This window comes from Oxyura jamaicensis, chromosome 1, assembly GCF_011077185.1.
Source record: "Oxyura jamaicensis isolate SHBP4307 breed ruddy duck chromosome 1, BPBGC_Ojam_1.0, whole genome shotgun sequence".
Lineage (NCBI taxonomy): Eukaryota > Metazoa > Chordata > Aves > Anseriformes > Anatidae > Oxyura > Oxyura jamaicensis.
This window is the reverse complement of record NC_048893.1, coordinates 140495922-140502775: the sequence shown is the minus strand read 5'-3', so window position 1 is coordinate 140502775 and position 6854 is coordinate 140495922. Positions and strand designations below refer to the sequence as shown.

Below are 6854 nucleotides of genomic sequence, written 5' to 3'. Positions count from 1 at the left end.
TTCCTTTCCTTTCCTTTCCTTTCCTTTCCTTTCCTTTCCTTTCCTTTTTTCTTTCCTTTTCTTTCCTTTTCTTTCCTTTTCTTTTTTCTTTTTCATTTTCAAAAGTAATTTATTTATTTATTTATTTTTCACTGAGATTTCATCTTTTTCCTATGTTTTCATGCACGGGTTTATTTATCTCTCACCAGCTGCACAAGGAAAAAAGCAACAACAACAAAACCCCAAATTCCTTGATTCACAACTTCACAGGGACATGGGGAATAATCGTGTCTTCAGGTTCTTATGTCTTCACATGTCATTTATTGGTAGTTCTCAAATCCTTCAGCCAGATCAACGGTTTCACTGGTACTTCACTAATTATTACTGACCAAAGATCCTGTCCTACTTAACTGAATTATTTATGATTTTGGATATTCAAGAGTGAATTAAAAACTGCAATCCTGATTTTGTTAGTTTTACAAATATTTGCATTTTTTGTTTGTTCTGTTTTGCTTTCCTGAGAATAGTGATTTTTACTTTAACATTAAGAGAATTAATTAAAACTGTATAAATCAAACTCCAAAATAATGTCCATACATTTTTTTAAGGTTTACAAATGATTTTTTTTGTTTGTTTTAAATTTATTTATATATTTATTTATTTGGATTCTCAGCAAGACAAGTAACAAAGCAGAAGACATTGGCAAAGTTTTCATTGAGCTCTGAGCTCTGTGGAAGATGCTGGAGAGATTACATCATTAAAATTCTGGAGAAAATATATTTTAGAGAAAAAAAAAAAAGACACTACCCACCTGTCCAGATAGTCACTCTTAAAAACTCAATCAGCTCCTAGCTCACATAGCTTTCATACAAGAATACATATTTCAAGTAGATATTTCTGAACTTCTGTCCTCTTTCATGGTATTCACGTTTCATGGGAAAGACTAAAGTCTAACAAGTTGTGTACTAGTATTTTCACTTATCTGTCAGATTTGGAGGCTCTTTGAGCTTGGATCTTTTAAAACTGAATCATAGTTCCAAAAATATATATAATAATAAAAATAATAAAAGAATATTAAAGCAAACTTTCTTCCAAAGCCCTCAAAGTTTTCAGATGTAAGTCTGCTTCAATTTTCCAGATCTCCTTAGTTTCTCTGGTAAAACTTCTTTTGTATTGAAAAGGCCAGAATTGCAACTATATGCAAACTCTAGAGAAAGAAGCAATTCTGTTAGAAAGTTATTTAATGGCACGCTTCTGCCTACTGTCATGATACCTGCAGCTGACTCACCAAGCAGTGACTCATATTTCCGCCTGAGAGGTTATATTTATGAGCTTCACTGTGGCTTTATCTCTTTGAAGCATTCCATGGAGTGCTGTTCCTTCAGCACGGTTTCTTCAGAGTCTCAGTGAAAGAGAAATTTGAGAGCATCAGTGAAACTTCACATTTTCCACATGGCATTTCCTCTTCATCCTATTAGAGATCCTAGGGCACTTTAAGGATTCGGTATTATAGTCCAGATTTTCCCAAAGTCTGGTAGTTGAAGGTTGAAGGTCCAGGATTTGAATGTCTCTGGCCTATTTGACATCTATATTCTGAACATTACTACTATATGGAGCCCATTTGGAGCTATATAATCTGCATAGTGCATATAAACTGAGCTGTGCAGACATAAAGTCCAGTACTTTTGGGAAACATTTTTCTAACTGAAATATATAGTCACCCTCCTCATAGGTAGTAGTTTTAGACAGGTTAGGAGAGACTTGATGGACCTGCTGAGCATGGGTTGTATGTACACCGCATGTTACATGTTTTGAAAGCCCACACAGGGCAGCTAGATGGGGAGTTCTCAAGGGATTAGGTAATTACCCAGAGGGCTGGGTTGGCTGGTCATGAGATCTACGTGCAAGGACTTCTTGCTAAGTAAATGCTAGCTGCCCTTTTAGGAGTCCAGGTTTCAGGGCCTTCCTCCCAGGCACCAGGTGCTTCCAGATGGGCTGCTGTGCAGTGGTGGAAACTGAAGGGAGGGGCATGACTTTTAGTGGAATACAAGTGGCAGAAGTGAGGCAGTAACACAGTGAGCCTGGAGTACTCTGAAAGGAGGCCAGTCCTAGTGATGCTTTCATGGGACAACATAGTGTAAATCACACTGGCTACTTAAAGTTATAAAATTGGCAAGATAATTATCCGAAATGACTGTAAACATTATATATTTAATGGGAGAATCTTCTTTGTCATGAGCCCTGCCAAAACTGTCTGGTCCCTGCCCACATGTTGAATAGATACCCTGGCAGAAATACCCTCAAAATATGCATAGTCTCTAATGAATATGGTTATAGGATTTGAATCTAAACCAATAAATACTGAAAAAATAACAATAAATCTGGATTGACTTTAGAAAATCAGAAGATTTGCTTTTAAATACGTTAAAAATGTGCACCATGGAGGATGGTGTAAACAATGCCTGAATTTTTTGTTTGCCATATTAATTCAGACAAAATACCTCAGGCATATGCTCTTCCCCTTGAGGTCATCAGGGACAGTAATGACCATCGTCCCAGGGCCAGACCCAGCTCTGTGGGAAAACAGGAAAATACAGTTTCAAGGAAAGCTGGTGTGTGAAGGAGCAAATGTAAAGATACTTAAAAACAATTTAATCACACTACCCAATAAACTCAAAGTGCATAAAATGTTTATTGTTACGTTGTTGCATGTGTATGAAATCTGAATTTGTTAGCTTATTTAATATAACCTTTTCTCATGAGTAAAAGGAAAAAGCCCACTCTAAGTGATTTATTTTATTTTATTTTTATTTTTTTAATAATGTTATTTGAACTTCTTTAATGGCTTGATTTATACCTGTACAAATTTATCTAATCTGTGTGGTTTTCGTGAGTGGTATGAACTGACTGTTGGAATCAGCATGAGATATAGGCAATAAATGAGACTACCACAAATATAAAGAAGAAAATCTGAGGCAATAAATAGCGGTGCCGTTCATTGTGCTAGATACTCTTTTAGGCTTCTTCTTTGTGAAAAGGTACCTAAATTGTTTTTATTCAATCAGATTAAAAAAAAAAAAAAAAGTCAGATGAAGCAGAAAAGACCTAGGGCAGCACCTCAGTATTGTATTTGAGCTTCTTTCCTAGTGGATTTTCTGAAATTCAAGCTAGTCGACTTCAGGTTATGTTATGTTTTCCTTCCTACACATACCATATGCAATTTTTCTTTCTCCAGAGGACAACTGAGTTGTCAGCAGAGGGTATGACTTCTGCTTGCACCACAATATTTTAGCAGAGGTTAAAACAACTTGAATAAAACAAGGATCTGGAAGTAGTTTTATATAAGGAAAAAAAAATCTGTGGCTTTTCTTTCTGAAGTTTACATATTTCTGCCCTCAAATGGTGTTTTTAGGGAGTGTACTGACAGAATCTGCAACCTTTTTGCTATTTATTATGGTCTCTGTGGCAAGCCAGGCCAGCCCAGCAGACTCAGCTGGGGAAAGAGCATGCTGCAGCAACTTCCTAAAGACAGTCCAGAATAGTATAAAAATATATGAACCACAATTAGGTCAAGACTTACTGTGCTTACTTTGAGCCTTTCTACACATTGATTACTCTACTGAATTTTCCTTTGGATGTAGCAGATCCTAGCTAAGAAAGGACAGGAGAAGGTGAAGAAGGTTTCTGATCATTAAAGGAACAACCTTCTAGTTAGAAGGGAAGAACTGAAATAGCTTTATGGTAAAACTCAATATTTAGCTGACCGTATTTTTATGACAAGAGTAATCCTGGAGCCTATTACTCAAGATTGTGATTAAGGTCTCCAGTGCTGATCTATAAATGAGGGTTGAAGAGGCTTGGCTGAGTAAGCTTGTCCCACATACTGCTAGTGATTTTAACTAATACAGTATGTTAGTTTTCTTGACCATCTGCAGGGTACAGGAAGAAGCATTTTTTTTAATATTATTATTTTTGGTTTTGTTTTTAAAGCAAGCAAGCAAGCAAGCAACAACAACAACAACAACAAAAAACAAACAAACAAACAAACAAACAAACAAACAAACAAAAAACAACGCACCAACCTCCAGATATATTACTTAGCTTTAGGGAAGAACAGGGGGAATATGGTGTTGAACTTTCTTTGGAGGATTGAAACCAGCCACATCTAGCCAAGGGATATTGCAGGGGTGTCTGGTCTTAGTGCTAGTAAGAACTCTGTCTTGTGACCAGTGGTGTGTCTTGTTAATACATTCAGAATTAAACCAATTGTGTGATTGGATATAGGAAGGATTCCAGACTCCACACACAGATATACACCCCTTATACAAACAACGAACTTGATTTATGTTCCTTTTTTTTTTTTTTTTAACCTTCTGTAATGTGGTGTATGGTCCATTTCCCAGGATCAACTGTCCATTTTTACTCAAAAAAAAAAAAAATACTCAAAATTTTCCTGTTTTAAGTCCTCTCTTCTTGCAAGATGTTTTTATTTATTTTATTTGTTTATTTTTGAGGGATTACGGTCATTGTGCTAAAGGGTTGAAGAATGTTACAAAGGTGTCAGGAGAAGGCTTGGTGATCAGGTTAGTCCAGGTGGTCCTTTACTATAATAATACAGCATGGCAAACTTCACAGAGTTAGGACTGTCATTAGTGGACAGTTTAAGAATCACCCAGAAGAAATTAAAAGGTCATGAACTTTAAAGCATTCCCACTTTTGGATCTTGCTCCTGAATGAACAGGGTTTCAGATACTATATTTAACCAGATACTCATCTTTGTTTAAAATACAGACTTTACAATGGTCACCTATGGCTTTTCTATGACTGATAACTGAAATCTGTAGTTTGAATTATGCTATAATTCAAAAGCCAGAACTAAAAAAAAAGTTGGTCAACCATTTTCTCAGTAAGGTTATCACAGCAGTGCTTCGTAGTCTGGACTAGCATCCTGCTCATTCTTGGAAGGACTGTAACATGTTTGTTTAGACTAACAATATATGGTCGCTGAGATTACTCATGTATTCAAACTAGACAGATAGCTGGATTCAGGCTTCCTATGTTAAAGAATTTGAGATTCGCTTACCTGACAGACAGCCAACTTCATTTTCATGGAGATATTTAGGCTGTTGGTCTCCTGGCTGAAAAAAACAGGGAACTGGTTTCAGGACAATACTTATGAAAATCCTGGCTCTGAACTCACTTTCAGCTTTAGTCCAAAAAACAGGGTTTTGGTCCTTAAAACCACAATGAGAAGTGGATATTTATTTGTATTCAGGAGTCTGAAAAGTCACAAAATATTAGCAGAAAGTATTTGCATCTAAATGATTTGAAGTTCAGAATGGGGCTTAGGAGGTTTAGTCTTTCTTTGTTTCTATTGACTGTGCATTTTATATATTTCATATAGACACTGTAGACATATAAATATATGTACGCACATCCCCATGATCCACCCATTCCATGTAACAGGCTTTATAATTATTGCAAGTAGACTTAAATAAATAATTATGTATACCATGGTTCAAAATTGCCTGAAATAGTGAGCTGTTGAGTCAAACAACATGCTCATCTTCATTAATCAAAAAGCATTTAGTATAATAGAGACTAATGTTAGCCAATCAGACCGCACATGTAACTACTGCTTCCTGATTCACCAGGCTTGCTGAAAATAGCAGTCATCATTGATGAACCCATCCAATAAACATATGCACATTTTCTTCCTGACTAGTTTTGTGATGAACAATAGTTCTCTACCTGCTCCTCCCCCTAAAGCACTAATTTCATTTTTCCACTTTAAAGAGCACTCCTACACACACACAAATATATAGCTCTAATGGAGAGACTTCGGTGCCTTCTGATTAAAATGCTAAGCACCGAGTTCCCCAGTGTTCTGTGTAGACTGCTCTGCATGTGTTAAAACAGCTCTGCACTGAGAATCACTACAAGACATGGCCCAGAGAACATGTAAAATGTATATGGATTTGCTTGTAAAAAGACCAGAAAAGGATAGGGAGAAGGTTATTTTATACCAGCTCTAGACAGCATGTGCTGGATTAAGATAGCCAGAGATGCAAAGAGGCCAGATATATTAGTTATGCATCTTTTCCATGTCCATGGTCCCTGTCTGAGGTATAAAGAAGAACATTAATGCAGCTCACTGGTGTTTCTGCACCTTCTGGGAATTTGTCCATACAGGTGTAATCCCAGGGGTCTTTTTAAAGCAGCTTTAAATTTGCTTCACGGTTTTGAGAGAGGCTCAGTCTGTGCCTCTGACCCTTGACTTTAAGGAGTATAAAATTTATTATCCCTCAGCTGGGTTTTAGCCAGTGTTTGTCTTATGGATTAATAAATTTTAGTATTTACCTCCTAAAGCAAATGTTTAAAGAATATTTTATTTTCTTGAGTGTGGCAAATAAATATGCACAGCAAGAAAACTCCACATGACCCTTTTCTTCAGTTTGTGTAGCAAAATAAATCTAAATGAGAACTGCAGCTTTAATGTATACTCATAAAATATTTCATTTATTTTTTATATAATTATTTGCAGAATTATGTTGCCATGGCAACTTTTACACACAGTGAGACAAATCCTTATATATACAGTAGTCACGACTCCAAGCACTATCACAGGCAGATAAGTCTGCATGGACATTTCAGGGTTTGCCAAGTTTTTCTAAAGTAGTTATTGACATTAAAATAGCTTCCTTCTGCTAAATTAGAGTGAAGAAGTTGTTTCTAGCCTAATTTCCTTAAGAAACAAGACTTGGGCAATCATCTTCACTGTCCATCTGGCTGCTTGTTCCCTCCTAATATCTTTCAGATCTGCTGGCATAATTTCAATTAACTTTCACTAAGATTTTTCAGATAGTTCAATCTGA

The 6854-nt window shown here is 36.2% G+C and overlaps 2 long non-coding RNA genes across 2 annotated transcripts in view; both read right to left on the bottom strand.

The window, feature by feature from the left end:
* Positions 1-761: 761 nt before the first annotated feature.
* LOC118161531 lies at positions 762-3904 on the bottom strand. The gene is made up of 3 exons (XR_004748074.1): positions 3560-3904; positions 1268-1462; positions 762-1186 (listed from the first exon to the last, which is right to left on the bottom strand). It is a non-coding gene; the product is annotated as an uncharacterized LOC118161531 (long non-coding RNA).
* A 615-nt stretch (positions 3905-4519) lies between these two features.
* The window catches only part of LOC118161536, an 82918-nt gene continuing 80583 nt past the window's right edge, over positions 4520-6854 (bottom strand). The window contains exon 4 of the long non-coding RNA XR_004748077.1: positions 4520-5117. This is a non-coding gene — a long non-coding RNA (uncharacterized LOC118161536). The remainder of the gene's footprint in view (positions 5118-6854) is intronic.